The sequence below is a fragment of the Carettochelys insculpta genome, chromosome 21 (assembly GCF_033958435.1).
Source record: "Carettochelys insculpta isolate YL-2023 chromosome 21, ASM3395843v1, whole genome shotgun sequence".
Taxonomy (NCBI): domain Eukaryota; kingdom Metazoa; phylum Chordata; order Testudines; family Carettochelyidae; genus Carettochelys; species Carettochelys insculpta.
In genome coordinates, this window is record NC_134157.1 from 6,074,129 (window position 1) to 6,100,854 (window position 26,726).

Genomic DNA, 26,726 nt, shown 5'->3' on the forward strand with positions numbered 1-26,726 from the left:
GGGCAGCCAGGCAGGTGACGGATGCAGGGGAATTCAGCCCGGGGGAGCAGGGCTTTAGTGTGTCAGCTTCAAGGTGAGTGTTTGGGTTCTTTGGAATATTTTGTAGTGGTCCCTGGGAAGGGGGCTGATCCTATCCTTGCTCACGATGGTGTAAAACAGGAGAAAAACTGCCAGTGTTAAACTGGTGTGAGTCAGATGTGGAGGAGATTCCCCGATAGCGCTGGCTTCACACAAGTTCCACTCCATTGTCCTTGGCGGAGTCTCTCCTGACTTACACCATCCTGCCTGTGAGGGCTGCTTTCACCACAGACTTTCAACAGCAACAGATGGGATCTTGTGCTTAGGTCAGTGGCTGAGTGCTTGAGGGAACTGGCTGAGTCCCTACTCCCACCATAGACTTCCTGGGCAAGCCATTTTGCCTCTCAGGGTAAATCTACACCAGTGCGGCTGTCAACCACCACAGGCCTGGAGGCAAGGTGGGAGGAGTGCCCAGCTCCCCAACCCCGGAAGGGGCAGGGAAACAGGTGGAAAGAACAGGGCTTAGAGCAGTCAGCCACAGCCACCCCCACCCATGCTCCCTCCAAGCCGCATGCAGAGCAGCGACACAGCACTGTTTCAGTGTTTCAAAGAAGACCAGGGCTCCGTCCACCACTGCTGCTACTTCAGCAGTGGTGGCGGATGGAGCTCTGGGCTTCTTTGAAAGGCCAGCCCCCAGGATAACGCCCCCCTTTGCCCCACACTGTTGGCAAACCTGGTCAACACTGAAATTAAAAACCCACAGCGGGCCTGTGCCAGTGGACAGGCCGATGAGGAGCAGGTTCCTGGGCAGTGTAGACCTCCGGCTTTGGGCTGGAGCCTTGGTTGTAGGACTCTGTGAGGTGGGAGAGCCCCAGAACTTGTGCGGAAGCCTGCACTTGGAAGGCTACAGAGCCTCAGGAGCATGAGGCAACTGACAGGGGTCTGCCACTCATGCCGAACCTCAGTGGAGACCTACGTGCTGTACCTTAGTTCCCCTTCCACGTAACTGGGTAATAGAAGTGCCCTACCTCCCAGGGATGTTATGAGGAGAAATGGTAATACTGTGATGATGGCAGAGCACATCAGGAACTAAACTAGATAAATCCTGGCTCTGGTATGAAAAAGAAGCTTCGCTTTTAGACTCCATTACTCTCTCAGCTTCCTCCAGCTGTTCCACCATTTCCCTTCATTTGCATGTGCCTTCTGGGCCTGAGATAGTTCAGCAATTGTCAATAAGCAGCCCGCTGGCTGGACACAGTTTGACAGAGTTAGCTCCTAGCAGGACACCAGATGCTTTATTTTCCTGCACAGGTACAGCCTCATGAGGCTTCCATTGGCTGGGGATCTCTGTTCCCAGCCAATGGAAACTGCAGAAAGTAGTATCCCAATCCTTGTTGCTTCCCATGGCTTCCATTGGCTGGGAATGGTGATCTGTGGCCAATAGCAGTTACAAGTGATTGTACCGATGGTTGCACATATACATAATGTGTGTGGCAGCTTACCAGGGACTAATTCAGGCAAATCACATTGTCCCATGGGCTGCATATTGGCTGCCCCTGAGATAAACTCATATTGTGCCACCCTGAGCACTACCAATACTTGTGGCACTAAGCCACTGTTTAGCCTGAGAGAAGATGGTAGAAACTAGTCCATACCCATGTAATTCAGTTACAAGGTGAAGAAACATTCCCTACATTTAACTATCCCTCTAAACATTTGAGAAGGGATCAGAGAACCATATGCCAGCAGAATGGAACAGATAAATACCACATAATGAGACAGTGTCACTTGTGTCCCAGGGAGATTAAGAGAGAAATGTAGAGGAAGGCATGGATGTTGTGGGGACTGAGATGAAGCAAGAGGAATTATCACCACCCATAAGGGCAGACTGCTCCCCTGGGAGGCAAACTTTAACATATTCCTAGTGAAAATGTACTAACCCATGTTCCCTATAAGCCAAGCACTTGAGGGGTGGGGCATCCAAGAGAGAGCCAAATGCCGGCCAGTTGATTAGCAGAGCACTCACAGCCTCCCATGGGTGACAGCATGTGTTTCCATTGGCGGTGCATCTCTGTACATGCTTTGGTGCACATAACAACATTTATTCTGCACGTGTGGAAAAAAATAGCAAGAACACAGTTCGTACCACTTGTGTGCTGAGTCCTTCCATCTCCCCCTTTTTTGCCCAGTACCTGGCCTAGAGGAAGAACAACCATCATATGGCCCAGGGTGAAAGTGATAGACAGGAAGGACCCTGAGATGGACTTTCATGTCAATCAGGAATGGACTGCAGGTGCAGACTCAGGGTAGAGAAGAAGTGGACCTTGATTGGTCAGGAATTTGGGAATGGACTATAGGTATAGCCCATGCTGCAAGGAGAGGAACAAGCACCCATTTCACCTAAAATGGAATGAACACGTGACAGATGTTAGTCCCCTCTCTTACTGCCTGACTGGGAGGCACTCAGATGCTATGGGGGTGAAGGTATTATGAGAACCAGAATAGAACAGAGTTCAGGACTCTGCTTTTGCTCAAAGGAGGAGGACAAGTAAATTATTACAATTTGTGCCTGGCATTGATTTAGTTAGACCACTGTGGCCCCTCTTTCTCCCAAAAATCAGCCAGTGGCCTAGAGGCATGATCTCGGAGAGCTGGGGGATGTTAGAGAGCTAACAGTAATGTGTTCTGCCCCTGTTCAGAGGTGTTTTCCTAACTCAGCTGTTGAAGCACAGCACAGGAGCACCACAGCCACAAAGATTAAGGAAACATTAGGCCAGCCAGGTGGCAGCTTTGCCCCAGTGAGAAGTCCATCTTAAACAGCAGGGGCTCAAAACTCATTTGTCCCTTTGATTTCCAAGAAGTTGATGCCTTCAGTGCAGTAAATGAGTCTTGTAAATGCAGGTCACAGCAGGGCCTGTTGTTTGCTGTTGCTTCTGTCAGGAGCCAGGTCTTAGGGCTTGCAGGTGCCACTCTGCCTTACAGACCAATAAAAGCAGCCTGCAGCCTTTAACTAAGCCTTAATTAGCACTGATGGATTTTGGATGCTCTGAGGCTGGGCTCAGAAGCCTTTGCAGAGCTGGGAGGCATTGATAGTCTCTTTCATTGCTTGAATGACAAAAAGGTTCATTGGGGCCCTGTTTTGAAACTGCTCGATAAAAGTGGTTATGACATGGCCGTGGGCCTGGAATTAACAGCTGATCTGACACAGGGAAGAGGTGAAACAGCAACTAATTAATGTCTCTGCTCTTGCAGTACAATGATGGACAAACTTCCAGAGGCCTGGAGGTTTGGGTCAGCAGTGAATCCAGAGCTGTGTTTGCTTTCCTGCGCCTTCTCTGATCCATGTGGGTCTGCAAAATGGGATTATGTGGGGACAGGGAGGTCTGAGGACCTTCTGCATTGTAGTGTTGTGGTGCTTTCTTTGATGCTTTGCACCCACAGAATATGTTCTTTGATTCCAGAGGAGTTTGATTTTTTTCTTTTTTTTTTTTGGTTCATTTTCTTAATCTGAAATATGATAGTGTCCATGGCAGAGTGAAAGCGAATGAAGCAGCGTGTGCCTCACCCCATAGCATTCTGTATGGGACTTGAAACACAAAATGGGGGAAAACTCCTGTACATTTAAAGGTACAGAAGACAGATGAAAGAACAGCAACATCTCCTTTCAATCAAATAGGAGGATATGCGATATTTTCTATGTCTAGTCAGGCTGACAATGTCATGAAGCCAGCCTTTATCATGGGTATTTCAGAATTTATCCTTCCACCCACGACCAGGAGGCACAGAGGTACCTGAAAAAAAAGAGGGAGAACAAATCAACTCACCTTGAACACACAGGTTACTCTAAGCTTTGAACTTGACTCCAAGGCTTGAATCAGATCTAGTTTCCCCAGACTGATTTGCTCATGCACTACCAAGAGAAGATGCTGTCAGCTGGAACGTTCACCGAACAAGTATTTTCTGCTGAACAAAATGCTCCTCAAAGTTGGCACCTCTCATTTTCTGGTGGGTACCAAAGTCAGCCTGAGGCTACAGCTTGAGCATGTTGCATTGTCGTCTGTTCTCATACCCACACTGCCCCTCACAGATGACAGGAGGCCACCCACAAAGGAACTTCACTGTCCTCTTTCAAATTCCACTTTAAACCTCATCTTTGCTATGATTCCTCCAAAAATCCTTTGTCAGTATTTACTTATTTAGTCATTATTATGTGTCTATAATGTCTGCTTTGTCAGGTATATTGCATTCTCTTCTGCATAGACATCACTCCAGAGAAACAAACCTTCTCCCTTTATTTCAGTGTCCCCATCTTAAGGCTACTGTCTGGCAGAATAGCTGAGATCCCAGTCTCTTTATACTGCTCAAAATCTCCTGGCTCTTACATCTCCTCTCCAGCAACTTTGCAACTAAAAATCAAAGGAAAATCATTTTCCCAGAAAAGTGGACCATTTTTAATACTGAGCAGAGAGTCAGGATTTTCAATAGCTGAGGCTCAGCAGCAGGAAGAGGAATGGTCCTGGGGTTAACGCACTGGGCTGGGAGCCTGAAAATGAGGACATCTGCATTCAAAATCTTGCCCTAGCTCAGTATTGTTCTGTAGCCAGGGTCAAGTCACTTGTGTACACTGCCATTCTTCTGTGCTGTAACTTTCTCCCTCAGGGCTGTGAAAAAATGCAGGCACCTTGAGCACAGTGAGTTACAGTGCTGTAAAGCACCAGTGTAAAGAGGAGGCCCAGCCTTAGGGAAAGGCAAGCAAGGTAGTTGTCTAGGGCACCATGCCTTCAGGACCTCATGCTCCAATTGACTGTAGCATCCAACATCCACTGGTCAGACCCTACTGTCAGCATTCCGCCTTGGGTCCTGCCCACCAACCAGACCCCACTGTCAGCATTCCACCTTGGGTCCTGCCCACCAACCAGACCCCACTGTCAGCATTCCACCTTGGGTCCCACCCATCAACCACACCCCACTGTCAGCATTCCACCTTGGGTCCCACCCACCAACCAGACCCCACTGTCAGCATTCCGCCTCGGGTCCCATCCGCCAACCAGACCCCACTGTCAGCATTCCACCTCGGGTCCCACCCGCCAACCAGACCCCACTGTCAGCATTCCGCCTTGGGTCCCACCCGCCAACCAGACCCCACTGTCAACATTCCGCCTTGGGTCCCACCCACCAACCAGACCCCACTGTCAGCATTCCGCCTTGGGTCCCATCCAACAACCAGACCCTACTGTCAGCATTCCGCCTTGGGTCCCACCCACCAACCAGACCCCACTGTCAGCATTCCGCCTTGGGTCCCACCCACCAACCAGACCCCACTGTCAGCATTCCGCCTTGGGTCCCATCCAACAACCAGACCCCACTGTCAGCATTCCACATTGGGTCCCATACAACAACCAGACCCCATTGTCAGCATTCCGTCTTGGGTCCCACCCACCAATCAGACCCCACTGTCAGCATTCCGCCTTGGGTCCCACCCACCAACCAGACCCCACTGTCAGCATTCCGCCTTGGGTCCCATACACCAACTAGACCCCACTGTCAGCCTGCTACCTGGGGTCCCACCCACCGTCCCAGCCCCGCTAACTCTTTGACCAGACCTGTAAACAGGCTGCCAATTCTGTTAGCAACAATAGAGACAGTTTATCTACAGTACTGTGAGAGCTCTCTCCCAGCACTCATGCCATGACCACAGTGCTGGAACAGCACTTTAAACTTGGCAGTAGACACAGGTGACTCGTGAAAGCACTTGAGAGGTGCACCCCCCACATGCCCCAGCCACAGTTTTAATTATTAAATGGGTTGCCCCCACATACCATCTCCCTGCCCCTCTGGGACCCCCTCTCTACACCCGCCCCTCACACAGGCTCCAGTCATTCCTGCCGTATAGACAAAGCCTTAATCTGTCTATGCCTCAGTTGGTCTCCGTGACTGGGGATAATACAATGGCCTTTCTTCTATTCCTATACTGTAAACTCTTGGTCCCGGGACATTAGCGCAATAGGCCCCTGATCGCAGCTGGTGCTCGTGGTATGATACAAGACTGTTCACGCATCCAGCCATGAGAACACCATCCACATGCAATTGGAAGACCTGTTTAACAGGGCCCTGCACTGCTGCCTAACCAGGCTCAGGCAGGGTCAACCGGACTCAGGTTTGATGTGCAAATGTGTAACTGATTGCTCCTCTTCATTACCTTTGCAAACAGGAAAACTTTCTTATTTGTTGTTCTGTTTGTTTAACGCTGATGTGATAAAGGGCTGTATCAGCCTATGAAAGGTTTGGGAGAATGAAGGGGGACCCCCCACAAAAACTGGAAGGAAGGACAGTTAAGAAGGGATTTAATTGACAATGGTTTCAGTAATGTCAAGTGAAGTTTCTATTCCCAGCCCAAGTGCAGGCGGGGAAGCGAAAGGACTAAATGTAGAAATGAAAGAAATGCCCATTCAGAGGCAAACTGAGAAACCTTTTGTCACACAGAGAACTGTAAGTGGGTGAGAAGTCTCAGTGGAAAAGGTTCTCACAGCAGAGTAACACTGGGGGGCATTCAGGAAATAATTAGCTGGCTTCCTGGGGGGGAGCCAGTACATGTGAGTGAGGAAGAAAGCAAGAACAGGAAGAGGGAAGGAAAGAGATAAGATGCAAACAAAGGGAACGGCTGTGATGGGATATGGGGCCTTTCACTCCTTCCACCAAGTTTTGAAATAGAAGCAGAACTGTTAGGTGCAGTTTAATGAGCTCCTCTGGAATGGCAGGGACTCGTCAGAACAGAGCTCCTAGCTCAGTAGCAGATACACCTTCGCCTAGCGACAGAGTTTTCTCTGCAGAGCATCAAGTGGATGTGCGTTTGGCCCCACTGACCCACAAGACTAACCATAGCCACAGCTGGCTCTGTGTGACAGGCCAAAGCTGAACTAGGTCAGCAGGAACAGCTGGCTGTGTGTGACTTGTCACAGCTGGATCTGCCTAGCTCACCACAGCAGAATTTGCCATTTTTCTCCTGCACCTGAACAGTTCCCTGTCTCAGGGGAAGGTTTATTTACTAGCAATATTCCAGACACCAACACCCTGGTTGAAGGGCTGCTGAGAAAAGACAGGAAGGCTTTGCCCTGTGCCCAGAAAGTAGCTTTGGTCTCTCTCAATCCATCTGGGGAAGCCAATCCCATAGCTGAAGGCCTTCTGCTGACCCAGCCTTTCTATCTCTCTGTGTCTCTCTCAGTACTGCCAACTCCAAGAGATGAAAAATTGTGAGTTGGACCCCTCAAAACCATGTGATTGGCACCCAAGTTCGAGGCATTTGTTAAAGGATCAAGTTCTGTTCTTTTAGAGCGGTCTCTTGATGTTTGTACTCCCCCTAGAACTCCACAGGGTGTGAGCGCACGGCTGATAACATCACCTATTCTCCCACATGGCATACAGTGATTTTGGCCCACTTCAGGGCTTATCCCCCATATCTGCCTCTCTGCTTAGCAATTAACCCTGTCCTCCAGCCCCCACAGCACCATCCACACCATCAATCCCCATCACCTTCACTTCTCCTTCCCAGCACTCCCCCCGCATGCTCCGAACCCACCACCTATACAGCCCTCCCATCCCATCAGCCTCCACCCTCCTCCCTCCCTTCGGTCCCCTGCAACCCCCAACCTCAACTCTGCTCCTTAGGGTTCTCTTCACCCTCCCCAGCCATGCAGGCAGATACCCTTTGCCCTTGGCATACACCTGGAGCTGACCATGGAGACCAGGCTGCACCTGGCATGGCAAACAGGGCTGCCAAATAAAATTTAAGTCTCACTTTTATTACTCTCAAATGTCAGGGATATTTTTTATCCTGTCTATTCAATGGCTTGTTTAAAGATTGGCTCTGCCTTCTTCTTTAATTTCAGAGAAACTTTCTCTTCCCTGCTGGGGAATAACCCTGCTGTCTCTTGCCCCCACTTGTTAGCTTGATAGCTTATTTATCGAGATGTAAATGAATTCTCACGGTCTTTTGAAATACTTTGAAATTAATGGCCTGGAGATAAACCACATCACTTTATTTAGGGCGGGGTAGCTCCTGTGTGGCTGTCCGTGGGAAAAGCATTTGAAACCTTGCTCGTGATCTCATGATTTAACTCCCATTTTACTCAGAAATTGCCACTCTCATGAGGAATCCACAGAAGTAGATGTGGCTGAGGTTTCATTCCAGGCCCAGCTCTCTGGTGTCAGAGCACCTGAAAGCACACAGCCATCAGATGCTGTCTGCTCTGGACAGCACTCCTGCCTGTTTGCTCTCAGCCCCCTCCGCAGGAAGGCTACCCCACCTCAGTGCACCTACACTGGTGCTTTGTGCTGCGATCAGCTGAGCTGCAGGCGGCACTGCATTTTAAATGACCTGGTCTAGACCAGCCCTCTGAGCTGATGAAATAATTGCATGCGGAAAAGAGGAAAAATGTTCTGCAGTGGATTAGAGCACTACTCTAGGCCTTTGACTTACCTCATGGCCCTTCTCTGCTCTGCCACAGACTGCCAGTGGCAGCATGGGCGAGTTACTTAGCCTCCCTGTGCCTTGATTCTAACAATGTGGACAACAGAGAGGTGCTTGTGAAAATAAACACACTGCAGCTTGTGAAGTGCTTTGAGATCTCCTGACAAAAAGCATGGGGTCGTATGGTGATTTTCAGCAGGGCTCGTGGGCGTATACCATTTGTGTGCGAAGATCCTGCAGTAATAATTCCATGCAGCTGGCAGCGCGCTTTTTCATTATACCAGTGGCAAACTGTGATACTCTTAAAATTAATCTCCTCTGTTGCTGCCCACAATAGCCCCTTCAGTGGTGCTTCTTGGGGGCCACTAAAGCTTGAGATGGCTCCTCTTGGCCGGGAGGGATGGGCAAAGGGTGGGGGTCATCCCTGATGTGCACCCGTTAAAAAACAATAAGCTGTATTGTGCCGGTGTCACACATGGACAAAGACTTATGGAAAGTTTCCTGTAATTAACCTCCCCTACTCAGTGGTGAGGCTTTCCTCCTGCCCCTGGGCAAACCAGGCTGTCCCTCTCAGAGCTCAGTGTAGGTTTGTTGAAAGGGACTGGATATCCCTGGTGGAATCTGGAGTCATTGGCTTCTCCACAGAGCAAGCTTCCCCCAGCTGTTCTTCAAACCTTAATTGGAGGGAACACCTTTAAAAGAAGGTAGTTCAGTGTGCAGGTTCATTCAGCACTTGGCCTCTTAGCAGCAACTGTTAACAAGGGCACCAATTAGTGCTAACTGTGCAGGTGGTTTTTGGTTCTGTGGGTAACAGTCCACCAGCATCCGAGCTGGGACCTCCATGCTGTTTTACCTCAGCCACTGAACAGCTGCCAGAGTGAAAATCATTACCAAGACAGAGCAGATTTGAGCTGGTGATTGTGTGGGTCATGCGATATTTGCTATGCCTGGTGTTATGGAGGCCCACCCCTTCCCCCTTTCATTAGAAATCCTGCACACTGCAGCCCTGCATCTTCCCTTTGGCTAAGAGGCTTCACCACTGCACCACCCGACCAGACTGCTTTCGAGTCCATTAGTGGAGGGCGCTGAAATCCAGAGCAAGCTCTTCCTTTCCTGCTGTTTACACCCAGGGACCAGGTGAAGTTGCCAGACTTGTTTAACTCAGGTTCTTCTCCCAGGAGAGTTAACAAGTGGGTCTGTTCCACACAAATACACAGCAGATTTTATTAGCTGCTGCTCTGCGCCTGGAATGATCACAACTTTAGTACCAGTCAGACACTGCAGGCACTTCTAAACTACGGTTGAAAACCCCCATATAAGAGAATAAATCTTTCCAGAACCATCCCAGGTAGGGTAGCATCCGTCCTGTTTTGGCTGGAACAGCCACGTGTTTAGGGCTCCAGGAAGACGTCCCGATTTATTTTAACAAAGGAGCTACTTGCCCTATATTTGTGCTGGAGGAGTGGCTGTCACCCTTTTTGCAGCACCCTAGGGCATGGGGCAGCTAGGGAGGTCCTCTCCATGGGGCAACAACTCCATTCCCAGTGCCCTGAAATGTGGAGCAGGCAGGGAGCTGTACTTGCTTGGCAGCTGAAGCCAGGGAGCCACCCCCACACAAGGGTGTCCTATATTCCAGCTAGGGAACTACAGTCCCCCTAATCCCAGGTGGAGTACTTGAGTGTTTATCCCCACACCAGTGGAAATCTGGGGTAGTTCCAGGTCCACCAGTAGGAAACCACTGTCAGTGGGAGAAGGGTGGGTGGCTTGTCAGCTCTCCTGCTATAGTTTTGTTTTCACTTTGTTTTAGTTACAGGCTGACAGTGAAAGAGAGAACACAAAACCCGGAAGCAAGTGCAATAAGCGAAAAGGTTGTTGAAGGATAAATCTGCATCTTGCAGTCCCCCCAAGGTGACGAGACGGGCAAGCACCCTGGCTGACAAGAGTAAGTGGGACAGAAATACCAGGAGGGCTGTAAAAGACAAAGAAGCTCCCCTCTCCCATTGAGTGCCTTGTCATGGGCCAGATTAATGACGAGCTATAAAGACTGAAGATTAGTGCCTAGGTTTATTCCATTAGAAGAGATTGCATGGGGCAGGGGTGGGTGTTGGAAAGGGACAACAGAGAGTGTTTAAACCCTTTAATCTGGCAGGCATAGGCTGCCAGGGTGGCATGTTTCAGACAGCTCCATGACACCGCAGATGATATGAGACTTTGTGCTGGTTTAGTTGAAGCTTTTCGGTTGACCTTGGTCACCACTAATTGTCTTAATTGAAATTGTGTGTGTGTGTTTAAAAGGAAAACACAGCCTCAGCAGTTTTAGCCATTGTCTGACTGTTGGTGCTGAATTACATGGTCACAGCAGCTGCCTGCTGTGCTTTAGAGACGGCGGCTGGATTTACGGAGTGGTGATAAAGACCACATTGGGTGCATCCAGCTACAGAGAGGAAGAAAAAACAAATAGAAAGTGGAGAGAGTGATAAAATATTGTTGCCTAACATTTGCCATGAAGCAGCAGCTCCATCACCTCACCAGCACCTCTGCTGTGCCTACACACTGGTGGGTGTGGAGTGTGGATTGAGCAAGGTAGTGGTAGGTGCTTAAATGTGATATAGTGCTCCCATCCTCCTCAACCAGTTGGAAGCCCTCAGACACCACAGTGATAGGAGCTGCAGAAATACTATCGCTGGCCTATAAGCTCTTTGGGGCAGGGTTATAAGTAAATGTATTCATTAATAATAAGTTCAACCAGGTCTACAGCTGGTGTAAATTGGTGAGGCTGTGTTGCAGCTAAGGTGACATGCAGCAGCTGAGAATCTGATCCTGTGTCTTTAAGTAATCAAGAACTACTCTTAGTGTACCCTACCTCATGCACTCCCTGAGGAGAAAGGGGAGTGGAAGGCTAAGCAGCTAGACCTGGGAGGAAGTGGTGTCCTTCCCCTTGCCCCAGGACACAGCTGTGTCTACACGTGCACGCTACTTCAAAGTAGCGGCACTAACTTCGACATAGCGCCCGTCGCGGCTACACGCGTCGGGCGCTATTTCGAAGTTAACTTCGACGTTAGGCGGCGAGACGTCGAAGTCGCTAACCTCATGAGGGGATCGGAATAGCGCCCTACTTCGACGTTCAACGTCGAAGTAGGGACCGTGTAGACGATCCGCGTCCCGCAACGTCGAAATTGCCGGGTCCTCCATGGTGGCCATCAGCTGGGGGGTTGAGAGATGCTCTCTCTCCAGCCCCTGCGGGGCTCTATGGTCACCGTGGGCAGCAGCCCTTAGCCCAGGGTTTTTGGCTGCTGCTGCGGCATCTGGGGATCCATGCTGCATGCACAGGGTCTGCAACCAGTTGTCGGCTCTGTGTATCTTGTGTTGTTTAGTGCAACTGTGTCTGGGAGGGGCCCTTTAAGGGAGCGGCTTGCTGTTGAGTCCGCCCTGTGACCCTGTCTGCAGCTGTGCCTGGCACCCTTATTTCGATGTGTGCTACTTTGGCGTGTAGACGTACCCTCGCAGCGCCTATTTCGATGTGGTGCCACGCAACGTCGAAGTTGAACATCGACGTTGCCAGCCCTGGAGGACGTGTAGACGTTATTCATCGAAATAGCCTATTTCGATGTTGGCTTCACGTGTAGACGTAGCAGAGATGCCCTAATGCACTGAGCCACTTGTATAGTTTGCTGTTGCAAAGCAACATTCATCTGTGGGGAATTATTTGTGGCCAAGTACAAGACCTCTTCTTAACTGGACTCAGTGATGAGTCTCTGCCAACACACTCTCCAATTAGCAGGATCAGGGTTAGGGGGCTCATAACAGCCTTCCAGCTCTTATGAGTCCCCTCCTCCTATGACACATGTCCCACCAGTGACAGGCCTCCCAGCAGCTCAGTTCTACAGGGTCCCACCAAGAAACCAGGCCCAGGGACATGGCGATTCAAAGGGACTCAGGGCTCCCAGCTGCAGAGCCCCAGAGCCTTTAAACCACTGGCAGAGTGCCAGGTGGTGCATTCTGTGAAGCTCCAGGGGCCCTGGAAGATTGGCTGCTCTAGTCCTGCCCCCTCTGCCTGAGGCTCCCCCACTTCTGTGAGTGCAGAGACAGGACCTCCCATCCAACCTGGCCAGGGGCTCCCCTGGCAGGAACAAGCAGTAATGGGAGAAGAAGAGGGTGGTGGCTGGTTTCATCAGCCAGGGCTTAATTATAGAATCACAGAAAAGTAAAGCTAGAATTGATTCTAGGAGATCTCCTAGTCCAGCCCCTGTGTTGAGACAGGACCAATCATAGGTTTGTGACAAGAATATATCTAACCTGTTCTTAAGAAAATTACAGGGATTCCACAGCCTCCCTTGGAACCTGTTTCAGAGCTGAACTATGCTCACAGTTCGATGTTTTTCATTGTATCTAACCTGAATCTCTCTCATTGCCAATTAAGCCCATTACTTCTTGTCCTAACTTGAGTTGACACGATGGGCGATTGATTGCCATCCTCTTTGTAACAGCCCTTCACAAATTTGAAGATTATTATCAGCAGCCTGCCTTTCTTGACCCTTCTATAGCTCCTCATTAAAGGCCAAGAGAGGCCAGGTTTCATGCAATTATCATTTATGATACCACATTAGCACTCCCAACTGAGATCAGAGGCCTATTGTGCTAGGGGTTCTATATGCACGTAATGAGAGACAGCTGGGCCCCAAATATCTTACAGTCTCTCTAGACAAGACAGAGAAAGACTGGGGAGAGGAAACTGAACCAGAGAGGGAGAGAATGACTTGCCCAAGATCACGTAACAGATCAGTGGTAGAGCCAGGGTGGAATAATACTCAAATGTTTTAGGTCATGGTGCATGGTCTGACCCAGTGAACTATATGCTTGTCCGAGAGGAAAGCTAATGCAGGCCAATGGATGAAACTTTTTGCTCTTGACTGGAGTGTGCTATTGCATCATCAGGCTGCATTCAATGTGACAGTGGTTGGTCCTCCTTTTTGGCTCCTCTGGGTTGAAGGCAGGATGGGTGCTCAGCCCCTAAGGATCTCACCTTACCCCACTCTGAGGATCTGGAGGCTCTTGCAGATTTTGCAGTCTGAAAGGTTTGGCAGCCTGCAAAGATGCAGCGCGTTGAGTTAATTTATACAATCCTGGTCAGCACAAGAGTTCATTTAATTGAAAGATGTAATTATCTGGTGTGGGAGGTGAAAGGGCTCATTAATTTCACAGACACGCTCTTGACTGAACTGGCCCCATTTCCATTTTTCACTCTGCATCAAGGCTGAATCCATGCGAAGAAAGTCAGAGACTAGAGCTAGCCCTGGTTCGTAACTCAGCCCAGAACCCCTTGCAGCAGGGGAGTGCCCTCAAGCGGTCACTGATGTATGGAACGACAAGGAAAACTAGTATGCATCCTGGTGTGTGGATCCAGGTGATTCCTTGGCCTTTCTGTGATGTGACCTGCAAATCAGATCAGGCACCAGCGTCTCCTCCTCTTGCCTCTGCTCCCTTGACCTCTGCTGACCCTTAGGTTCTGTGTACAGGAAGCTGTTCCGCTGCAGGCCAACAATCACCCTCCCTCTTTCCTACCATCCCTTTTGAGGATGTCTCTCTGGGGCATGGCCTGCCACTGTTATTATGGTGAGGAGGGGTAGTCTGGGAAGCGAAGGGAAGGGAAGGGAGACTGCAGCAGGAGAAGCCAGAGTGCTGATGTGTAAGCTGAGGACGCTCTCTCCTGAAAGCGGAAGAGAGAGGGGGATCACGAGGAAAACTTCAAGCTGACCCACTTTTCCAACTGGAAGCCCAGTGGCCTATGAGTTCCAGGCTTGAAAGGTGGGCCTGCACCACATCGGCCACTAAGCATTTGTGGGAGGGAGCTGGTGCTTTGAGATCAAGCTCAAAGGCAGCATCTCAGGCTCTGCTTGGCTGTTAGCTGGATTGGGGTCCAGTGTCCAACTCATGGGAGTAGCTGGTCTATAGCATCACCTGCTGGAAGGCAAGGGAGGCAGCTTGCAAACCCATGCATCTTGCTTCTGCTGAAGTCAATGAACATTTTGCTACTGACCTCAGTGGAAGGGCCCAAAGACGAGGGGAGTGCTCGGCTCTGGGGTTCTCTGGATACAGGTAGCTCCCCATGTTGTAAGGGGGGAGTTCACCTGGTACAAGGGCTTCTGTTCTGGGTCATGCACAAGAGCTACCTCCGCACTGGAGTACCCTAGAGCTCCCCAGCTGTACTAACATGTAGCTTCGGCCTTGGCGTGGAGTGAAAAATTGAAATGAGGCTCAGCCCCGCAGGAGCGAGTGCTGGATGGGAGTGCTGTACTTTGCCTGGAGAACCAAACTGCTAACTTGCCCTTTTGGGCTCTCTCCTTGCCTCTGCTCCCACTTCCTAACCGCTGCTGCCCTGCCTTCACCTTCCCCACATTGGTATTCTCTCCAGCTTGCCAGTCTGCACTTAGATTTATGATTTATTTAGAATTGGATTACATTGAGGCTCAAGGCCAGCGCTCCCTAATTCGTCTCCATCCCCGCCATGGCCGTTCACAAACATTTGTTTTAGCTGCATCAGCATCTCTGGCTCCCGAAGAAGGATGCCTGTTGTTAATTGCTATAGCAACTGCAGCTCAGGGTTTGGCTTTTTTATTTATTTATTTGTGTTTTTTACACTCCCTTCCAGGCCAAACAGCCCTGGCTTCGTCAAGCGATAGATATTTATAATTTAATAGAACAGTGGCAGGCCCGAGTTACACCACTGAAATGCATCACAGCGGGCATTGTTCTGTTATTTGTTTCTGTGCTGAACAGCAGCAAGTGTTTTAAGTTATTGTCTTCACACACCCATAAAAAGGGAGAAGGAGGGTTATATAATCGTTGCTGGTATGTATAGTGTTTGGTTCCGAGGTGCCAGAGGGTCTGCTCTCAGCAGTCTTGCCTGTGCTGACAGCAAGGTCTGTGCAGCTTGAATATATGCTGATTGTTGGGGTGGTTATATCTGGATAGGGTGCTATGGGCAAAGTGCCCATTAGAGTCTATTGCATTACACCCATGGGCCAGCATTGGGTGCAACAAGAATCAAGGCACAAGAAGGCTCAGAATTCTGGGGTCGATGTACGCTGTGTAACCCCATTGAAATCACCGGGGTTTTCCTGAGAATGCTGCATGAGACCCAGGATGTGTCTCTACCTCCCATCACAAGTGAACTGAGTTTATAACTGTGAAGGTTGCATGACTTGCAGCAACTTCCATGAAAGGATCTCAGACTGGGTCACAAAAATCAGCGTGTTTATCCTCATGAGTCAGAGCTCAGTCATGATCCTCACAGCACAGTTAGGGAAACTGAGGCACAAAGTAAAATGCTGGAACATGTCTGTGGGACAGTCAGAACTAGAGCATTGGTCTTTCCTCATGGCCAAACCCATACTCAAATCACCTGCCTCTGCCTGATTCCCAGTAGATTTTTCTCCATACCAAGTACAGCTCCGTAATCCTGCCCTATTCTTATTAGTGACCTTGCTGACAGGCCCGCTTGGAAATAAATATTGCAGGGAAGAGTTTGGACACCCCAATATCGGAGCAGAGCACTTCTTCAAGACTTCTGTAGAGTGCTGCAGGTCAGGTGCCTTCACTGACCTGTGCAGGGGGCCATGTGCTGTCTCACACAGTTACTAGGCCCGAAGTCCTCAGGGAAACACAGGCCAATGGGTGGCTCGTGCAACAAGCTTGATTGAGTCTTCTGGGAAGCACAAAGGCCATGCGAGAGCTGAGCTAGAAGAGGAGCTGTGACCCAGGCTGATGGAGATAGGTGAGCTGGAAAGAAAAAGCCCAGCAGTGATTCACCTGCTGTGAGGGCTGCACGAGAGACATCCCAGTGGATGTTTTGGGGCAGAGGAGGCAATCAAGTGGTGCAGACAGCTGAGGCCAGCTTGAGTCAGGTGCTGTGAAAAGGAAAGTGACCTACAGAGTAAACGGGAACCACTAAGCAGGGACAGAAAGTGGTTGGTCAAGGTCATTGCTGGGCTGCTGACTAGGGGGTTGCAAGTGCTGAGAGAGGCTCCAGGACTAACAGTGTCTGGTCACTGGAGCCATTGGAGCTCTGCTGGGAGAAATGAAGAACAAGAGCATGATGAGAGCACAGGGCATCTTAACCCGAGCATCCTGAGGCCCAGAGAAGCCCCCAAGGGAAGGGCAAGACTGCTGGATCAATCTTCTGGGGTTCAGTTTCATGTGCCTATGGGAGATGTGCGAAATCGACCTATTAGGGTTTGGCAGTCGACCCCTGTATTCCTCGCCATTGTGGAAGGAGCTTTCCCGTCATCCTTCCCTAGTAAGGACAGCCAAGTAAGTTGATTGCAGATAAGTGGATTCTAGCTGTGCAGTTGCCATAGCTAGAATTCTGTATCAACAATCAACTTACCTGCCTAGTGTAGACCCAGCCTCAGGCCTGATTTCCCATCTACTCACAGAGCCATTCTGCAGTTGTGCTTTTGCCCTCTGGTGCCTGCCCTCTCCATATCCTAGGAGGTCAGGGCTCCTCCATACACTGATGGCAAAAGCTGTAGGTCGACTGCTCTGCTGTGAGTTGTTTGGGGTGAAAGAAGATTGCACAGAACATGGTATGTGCAAGGGGAAAGGTAAGGTGCTTCCTTAAGCAGCCTGCAAAACCCATCAATGCTTTGATTTGCTTTCCGAGAATGCTAAGGCTCGACAAACAATTGCAAGCTACACAGTCGCAAGGTAAAATGAAAAGCCCCCAGGCATTAATTATATATATATAGATAGATAGATATTAAAAAAGAAGCTACTGCTTAATTATTGTTTGCAAATCTCGGTATTTAAATTGACTTATTTGCAAATGTCTGTTTAGAAATTGACTTTGTAATTATAAAGTCAGTGCAGGCATATCACAGGCCTTGGAGGGGTCTCTAACGAGGAATGATAATGTACTAGGCAACGTGAACCATCCTGAGCTGCATTTTAATAACCAAGAGGTGCTTGAAGCAGGGAGGTGAATGGTCTGCTGGAAATCCCAACGCCAACAAATGAAGGGGTGAGAGACAGAGAATGGGGGATGCATAGGGGGATGCACAGGCCAGTTGAGAAGGGTCTGCATAGGAAAAGGCAGGTACTGCTCAGGCCTCAGTGTTTGGCTCAGGCTGGTAATAACCTTTATTTGGGGTCTGAATGAGAATGAGGTTATTTGCTGCCAGGAAACAGCTGGCTGATGTGATATTGCACACTGCCTACCAGAAAAACCAATGCTCATCAGGCACCCAGACGTTCCCTGCTGCCTGGCTCTTCCTGTGAGGGGCCATGGGAGCTCATCTACATGCCACTTGGGCAAAGTGTAACATGCAAATGGGCTGTGTATAACATGCAAAGGGATGGGCAATGCCCCACTCTCCCCATGGCTCTTGGAAGAATACAGACATCTGGGCAGTTTGTGAATGAGAAAGGACTGCAATCATAAAAAAGTGTGCTCTGATCAAGCCTATAATGCTCAGAACCGTAGCATTCTCCACAGTGGGGAGTTAAAGATTCCTCAGGCATATCAGGAGGGAAACCCATAAAAGTCCATCAAGGCGGGAGAGAAAGGGTTTGACCCACTTACTCTCTTTGATTACCATGTTTATAACAATATCACAAATGGGGAGTGACCCTGTGACTGACCACTGGATTTAAAAGCATCAGCTGCACTCTTTGAGCTAAGCAACCCTCTCTGCTAGCCTTGTACCAGCTACAGATTCACAAACCTCTTCTAAAGTTTATCCTCCAGGGGGCGACAAAGGCACACACAGTCAATGTCTTACAAATTATTGGGAACAGCTGGCTGGATGTAAAAATAAAATAATGTCAAAAAAACAGAAAGTGCCAGGTTTTGGCTCGTCTGCAATTTATAGTCATTACCCCTTATTCGTGAGCACTCAGTGGTTCCTGTGTATTCACAAAAATATGGCAGGTGAAGACAAAGTCTGAAAATTAAACAGGATCCAAGCTCTGCTGGAGAAGGACAATGCTGCTGTCAAGATAGGTAAAATTCTGGGCCCACTAAAATCAATGGCAAAGCTTCCATTCATTTAACTGGGGATGTGGTGTGCCCATATCAGCATAAAAATGGCATCTCAAACCAACATAGCTTTGCTGGCTCAAAGACTGTGCATAGTGTGAGCCTCAGTGGATGATTCTTCCATTTATCATAAAGCACCAAACAAGTGTCATTACAATTAATTTTAAACAAAAGAGCAGCTCCAAGTGAACACCCACCCTGTTCTTGTTGCCTGTGCTGTCCATCACCCTGTGCTCGCTATTCAGTCCATGGGGCTGTCTGTGATTGTTCATCCCAGAACATGACGAGTAACTCTTTGAAAGATGACAGGAAGAACTAGGACATTTCTAGTGTCCTGAAGGACGTTCCTAGGACAGGGGGACATCATCTGACAAATAGGTACAAATAGACACAGTACTGAGCTTGGTGAAACCTGAGTTTCACTTTTTGATTTTTTCACTGAATCATAGAATCACAGACTCCTAGGGCTGGAAGCAACCTCAGGAGGTCATTGAGTCCAGTCCACTCCCCAAACCAGCATCAACCGCCACCAAATCATCCCAGCCAGGACTTTGTCAAACTGGGACTTTAAAACCGCTAGGGATGGAGACTCCACCACCTCTGTAGGTAATGCATTCCAGTGCTTCACCGCCCTCCCAGTTTTTTTCCAACCTACACCTCCCTCCCACTCTGTAACTTGAGATCATTGCTCCATATTCTGCCATCCTTCACTACTGAGAACAGCCTCTCTCCATCCTATTCAGAACCCCCTTTCAGGAAGATTAAGGCTGCTGTCAAATCACCCCTCAGTCTTCTCTTCTGCAACTAAACAAGCCCACATCCCTCAGCCTCTCCTCATAGGTCATGTGCTGCAGCCCCTTAATCGTTTTGGTTGCCTCTGCTGAACCTGCTCCAGCACAGCCACATCCTCTCTGTACTGGAGGCCCCAGAACTGGACACAGTACTGCTGATGTGGCCTCACTCATGCCGAGTACATGGGAACAATAACTTCTCTAGATCTGCTGGAATTGTTTCTTGTAATGCACCCCAGTATGCCATTAGCCTTCTTGGCTACAAGGGCACACTGGTGACTCATATCCAGCCTCTCATCCACTGTAATCCCCTTCTGTACCACTATTTAACCAGTCCATCCCCAGCCTGTAACAATGATTAGGATTCTTCCGTCCCAAGTGCAGGATTCTGCACTTCTCTTTGTTGAACCTGATCAGATCAGATTCACTGGCCCAATTTAATTGTGTTCAGCTTTTCAGTTTAGGTTTGAAGACCATTTCAATTAAAAAATGCTGCTTGTCTCAGTATTAAAAATAGAGCATATAGTGTTCCATGGGCCTCGTGTAATTCTAGAGTTCACTCACCTGGCTCCAATCCTGCACTGGGCTGCATGTAATCTGTTGGGCTCTGAATAGATGTAAGATTCTGATTTCAGGATCAGTCTCGTACAGTTATATTGATACACGTGCTCCACCCCTCCCCCTCCACTCTCTGATTTGCTCACCTTGATTATCTTTTTCTGATTTGTCCTCCTTGCTTACTGTTTTTGGTTCTCTGTGTCTTAAATATTGAGTCTGTTCTGGTCTGGATATTGTCTGAAGAAGTGGGTCTGTCCCACGAAAGCTCACCTAATAAACTATTTTGCTAGTCTTTAAAGTGCTACTTGACTGCTTTTTGTTTTGATACATGCTCCTCTGTGAGGGGATTACTGGATGATGTATCAGTGTTATCTGTAGCTCCTCCCTTAGTCCACGATAGCGAGGAATACAGGAGCCTGGGAGTGGGTATTGGTATAAGAGAGGATTCTGGGCTGGAGTAGGGGTGTCACAGGGACTGGGAGGGGATTGTGACCTGGGGTGAGGAGGAAGGGAGTGTAGAGGGTTTGGGGCAGGAAGGGGTGGTGACCTAGGGTAGGCAGCTGGGGTACAGGAAGGGGTGGGTTGCAAGAGGCAGGCTTTGATCAGATGGCCCTTACCTAGGCTGCTTCCAGACAGCAGCCCTGAGGGACTCCAATACAGGCTCCCCACCTGTGACAGTCCCAGGCTGCTCCAAACTTCTGGCTGCTCCATGTGGCTCTCTGTGCTTGATGCAGCAGGAAGAAGCTTCACACACTGCCCCCACCCTTAGCACAACGTGTCATCTCCCATTGGCCAGTTTGCAGCCAATAGGAACTGAGAGATTGAGCAGAGGGGCAGGGGCAATGTGGGAAGCCTGTCTACCTACTTCCCTGATGTGTGGTTCAGAGAAGCCACACAGTGCAGCCAGCCACTTAAAGAGGAGTGGGGCTGCTCCCTACCTGAGGGTACCAGCAGGGTAGGATGCAGGCCAGATTGAAAGGCTTGGTGGGCTGGGTCAAGTCAGCAGACCATATCTTGCCTGCCCCTGTGCTAGTGGAACAATTGTTCAAACAGGAAGTACATTACAACTCATATTCATGAATTAATGAAAACCATCCGAGAGTCCACAAAATCAGCCATCAACTCAGGACAAATGGGACCTGCAGATAATTAATGACTCTCAATGACAGTTTTTGAAAAACTGGTTTCTGGGAGCTCTCGGTGTATGCTGGATGGCTTTCTGTTGCATAAGCCTTATCTATTCTGAAAGGCACACACAGCAGTGAAAGCAGAACTGTCCCTTCCAATATTTATTAGACCATTATATAGCTGAAAAAGAGTTGGGTTATTTTGGTGTGAGGGATCTCCAAGTAAGCTGCTATGAATTCCATCTTAAGTCTCTTAATAGCCCATTAAGGACTGTCTTGATGAATCCTTATTAAGTACAAATCCTGAACCCATTTTCAGTTTTATTAATTAAAAGATTACTGTTGGGATCTTGTGGCAGGCATCCCGGCTTCCTTTTGGGTACGTGAAATATGATGATTCTTTTATTTTCCTATTAGAATATTTTAACTTCTGCCTAAGGAGACAAATTGTGCTGTGCATTGCTCTGGATAGATCATTACACATTATTACTAATAATAATTAATAATAGATACTAATTATGGCCTGGGGCATGACTTTGGGAGCATTTATGGCTGGCACTGTGCCACAGGGTAAGTCTACCCTGCACACTTCTTACAGCAGTGAGCAGAGTACAGACACTGCTTTCCCCAGCATGGCTATAGATACCCATGTGCAGTGAGGCACAGCTTAGGTGTGTGGAGGGCTATGTAGGATACGTTCCCCCCACGTTCAGTCCTATCTTTATGCAGTGTCGCCCCAGGCCCGCCGATGGAGAGAGCAAAGTGGGCAGTTGCCCCAGGGCCCAGGACTTAAAGGGGCCTGAGGCTCCCACTGCTGCCGTTGCTACTGTGGCCCTTTAAATCACGAATGGAGTGCTGCGGTGTGTGCTTCAGACAGCCCTGGGGCCCAGCATGGTGTGCTGCAGGAGGCCTGAGGTCTGGCTGCCCCAGCCCCAGAGCTAGACTCACCCCTTCCAGGAGCTGGTGTCCCTCCACCTTGCCCGAGGCGCATGGAAGCTGTCGCCCCACATCCCCCATGCCTCCCACATCTACCCAGTCATTGTTAGCCATTTAGTGTCCCGCTGCCTCACCCCACCCCAGCCTCCCATGGATGTGTGGAGTCACAGCTTGCTTCTCCATGCGGCCTACACCTGCACATACCGTCAACCCACCACAAAGGATGTGCAATGTCGATATAACCAACAAGACACCTCCAGGGTGCACAATTCCTGCTCTTTGGCCCCCTTGCTTCAAAGAAGTGGATGATCATGCATGATTGTTGGTCAGGAACTTAAGGAGTGCCAGCATGCAGAAAGAGAGCTAACTGCACTGGCTGCCCTTGGAGACCAGCATCAGCTGAATTAAAGTTCTGCCCACTTTTCTATTCTTCTCACTCTCCCCTTTCCCACCAGCTCCTGAGCAAACCCACTTCAGGTTGGTCCAGGCAGCCCCAGCCAAGCAGGGCTCTATGGAATGGTCTATTCCACCTCTCTGCGGGTGTGTCTACACAGCAAAGTTATTTCACAATAGCAGATGCTATTCCAAAATAACTTTGTGAGCGTCTACACAGCAAAACCATTAGTTTCAAATAATTTTGGAATAGCTGATGGCTAATTCTGAATTCTGTAAACCTCCTTCTAAAAGGAATAGCACCTATTCCAAAATAGATATTTTGGAATAGGGGCTGTATAGATGGGGGATAAGGGTTATTTCAATATAAGCTATCATGCTTCCAGGGTTCTAGTCCAAAACAGGCTCTGTTGTGTGCGGATGTTGTATTTTGAAATAGTCGAGTACTATTTCAATACTCTTTTTGTCCGTTTCTGCTCATGCCACTTATTCTGAAAGCGGCATGCTAACAGCCCAGAAAATGAGAATCAGGCACGGACGTAAATTTCCGGCACCTCATTAGCATATAGTCACATGATTTGGAGTCTGGAAGAAGGCCTCCCGAACTCCAAGATAGTTGTGTAGAAGCGTGGCCCCCGGGGATCTCCCAAAAGAAAATCCTCCTTCTGGAAGCCCTGTCTTAATAAAAATTCGACTCACATGACCATATAGTAATGAGGTGCCAGAAATTTACATCCATGCCTCATTAGCATTTTCCGGGCTGTTCATTAGCATGCCACTTGCAGAACAAGTGGCATGTGTAGAAACGGCCTTTGTGTGTAGACGCGCTATTTCGAAATAAGCTATTCTGGAAAATCTCTTCCAGAACAGCTTATTCCAAAATAATACTGCTGTGTAAACATAGCCCTACGCTGGCCCATGGTTATACAGGAAGACCTCGCCATCCGCAGTTTCACTGTTCACGACTCCACATATTCACAGTGTGCTGCACCACACCAGCCCAAGCACGTGATGCAGCCTGCTGATGCTTTTTCAGTACATTCAAGGCAAAAAATTAGCACACCACCTTAATTATGGCTCTGAAGTGAAAAGCAAGCAATGCAGACAGTGGCCAAGAGGCTAAAGGAGAGGGAAAGGCGATGACTTTCAACCAGAAAGTTGAATTTAGAAACACTTGCTGAGCTCTTCAGATACAGAAAACAACTCACTGGCAAGATGTTTGAATATGATCCCTCAAAGGAACGGAGCATGAAAGTTAAAAGGGAAATTGAAGCTGCACTGATGCCATACCGGAAAATTTTTAAGGAGTTAAAGAAGAAAGTCTAAACAGCTTCCCATCACATCGTTCTTTTATGAATGACTTCTGTTTGCCCTGCAAACACTGAGGGACAGTAAGATTCCCAGGGAGCAAGGTCATAGAGCTGCTTCTGGTGATTAGCATTCAGCTAAGGGATTTTCTGTGCAGTTCTGTATTTTCTTTGCATTAAAGTTTGATTGGAAATCTATTGTTTTGAAGCTGATGTTGTTTGTCCCTAACATAAGGCTAACTAGCATTGTATTACCTGCTGTTACACAGTCAACAAAGTGTTGTGCTGTGTTGCAAAGTCCTCCTGCCTCCAGTAATTGCCAATTTCATCGTTCACGGCGATCTCCAGAATATATGCCCCAAAAACAGCAAGGGTGTCTTGCATAGCTCAGAGCTCAATATTGCCTAACGAGTGTTATGCACCCATGTGCTGACAACGTGGTCGTGCCACTTCACCATGATGTACATCCTGCAGCAGGATAAAACTGCCCTGCTCCAATAAAATATACAGCAAAATCTGCAGCGAGAGCTTTCCCGAGTAGCCAGCACTCTATGTTTAACGTCAACTTTTCAACAGCTCCAGAGGTCTTGTTATCGTTTTGTCTGGCCTCTCATTAAAAAGCCAACTTGACAAGGCAACTGATCCTTGCAGGTCCCTTAGGTGTTTGGCCCCTGAGACCTGATTTAAGCAATCAGTTAATATAAAGTACACACACACACACACAAGCCCAGCAGTCCAGAGGAATCCATGAGCATCACAGTGCCTACAAAGCAAAGTTGCTTTCGGTGCTTTTTCATAGCCAGCAGGGAGCCTCCAGCAGGAGCCCAGCCACTCTCCGTTACTAGAGTCATTATTGCAAAGAGCTGCTTAGCTCTCTATTTAAGACAATAAGGCAGCGGTACCAAGAGATGGCCTGACAGGAGGGCAGAGCCTGTGGACAGAAAGCTGAGAGCTGTTTCAGTGCACACTTGAATACCAGGCATGTGAGCATTATTCCTGGATACCGTTAGTCTTAGAATATCAAATTTGCAATTTTTTACAAAAAAAAAATTATCCACTTCTTGACAAAACTTTGACCAAAAATGTATCTGAATCTAAATTCGAAATTTTGCAGCCAGCTCTAATCAATGTGTTATTGTCAGGTGATCACTTAGCCCTCACAACAGACACCATGCTGCAAATCGTGGTCAGAAAAACCCTCCCAGCTTTTCTTGAATCAATCAGAAAGCTTAAAAGCTTTAAAAAGTGTGGAACTAACACAGAATTCACAAGCCCAGCCACCACTAACTCTGTTGTGCATTCTCTCCATTCCTCCTGCTCATGGTCTGTTTAGTTTGCAAGTTCTTTGGGGCAAGATTTGTCCCTCACCCTATTTCGAAACTTCCTACCGCAATGACACCCGGCTTTCGGCTGGGGTCCCCAGGCAGTACTAAATAACAATAACACATCCTAATACCTTGGAACTTCATGGTGAATGCAGGGCTGGAACTCTTTTTGTTGTGCCCCAAAAACGGCAGGTCCCTGAATGGTAAAAAGGGAGTGTAAAGTTCAGGCACATGCATAGTCATGGGAGTCCTTCAGTTCAAGGAACATCACTCAATTTAGCCCTGTTGTTACCCATGTTCCTCACATATTTAATCTCCCCTTCACTTTTTCTATTGAAAATACTTTGTGGCAGAAATAACAGTTCCTGGCAGTAAGGTTATAGAAGGAATCATTGACAATAAAGGAAGAAAGATCCTACCACATTTAAAATTCACTGCATGCGAATACACACACATGCCTTGAAAACAGACCCAAAAGAGCTTATCATTCAAGTCATGTTCATCATCCTGGTATATGGGCTCCTTGAATGCAGTACCTAAGAGCCTCCATGTATGGGATTATTACTGGTTTTGATAAAAGTCCCCCACAAGAAAGCTTTGCAAAAATCCAGTCCGATTATTTTTTCCTGACTTATCTTCATGATGTTGAGATTAATGTGCTTCCTAATCAAACTGTTTTCTCAGTGCTGACAACCACATGCTATTCAGGGTGCCATTTTATTGTCAGTTCCAACAGATATGGAGATAGGATCATTAAAAAAAAATCACAGGATGCACAGTGAGTCTCTGTGTTTTGGCTCTGGGAAGGGGAAATGTTCACAGAAACACAGAAGAACTAGACATTATAGGCCAGTCTTATGGCAAAGAAGTTAATCCTGCAATGAAAATGGGTGAAGTGCCCGAGGATGAGGTTTGGCATGTGGATTCATAAAAGCCAATTGCAGTAAAAGTTCCTTCTGAACACAGGGGACTCCTAGAATGGGGTGCAGACAATGCAAAAGTTTTATTTTGTTCTTACAGATAGAGCATGCTTACATTGTAATGGATCCCCACCAAATGGCTACGACTTGATCTACGGCTGTGATGCTTGTCTTCTGGTGTGGCACAGGAATAATTAAACCCACCTGCCAAAATGTGGACCACAGCCTCTTCCAACTAGGGATGGATCAAGTTACACATGAAACAAAAACCTCTGGATGACGACAGAGAGCACAGAGGTATATAAAGGTACAGTAGAACTGAAGAATTACAACCACAAGAGTTACAAACCAACCAGTCCCCGCATGCCTTGAGAAAGAAGGAAAGAAAAGTACAGTACTGTGTTAAATATAAACTACTAAAAAGAGAGAGGAAGCAAGATTTTCTTCAACACAGTGGAATTTCAGAGCTGTATTAAGTCCATGTTCAGTTGTTGCCTTTCGAAAGAACAGGCATAAGGGTTCATTCAGAGTTATGAACATTTCAGAGTTATGAGCAATGTCCATTCCTGATGTGTTCATAACACTAAAGCTCTACTGTACAAGGATCCCCTGATTCACCAAGCGAATGACATATAAACTCTCTACTGAAAGCCTGTGTCACACTTTTTATCACAATATTTATGTGGAATCTATGTGAAGAATTATTAAACTAAAAAAATATGTTCCCATGCCCAATAGATAAAAGCAGGTTATTCGCAGAAAGTCTTGAGACCACACGTGTCAAGGCAGAAGGTAGAGAGATATCTCCAGGGTGAATATGTCACACAATGGCTGTGTCTACACATGCC

The 26,726-nt window shown here is 48.2% G+C and overlaps 1 long non-coding RNA gene across 1 annotated transcript; it reads left to right on the forward strand.

Moving 5' to 3' along the window:
- LOC142024055 (uncharacterized) lies at positions 1 to 26,726 on the forward strand. The gene is made up of 3 exons (XR_012648382.1): positions 1 to 73; positions 10,293 to 10,427; positions 25,979 to 26,726. It is a non-coding gene; the product is annotated as an uncharacterized LOC142024055 (long non-coding RNA).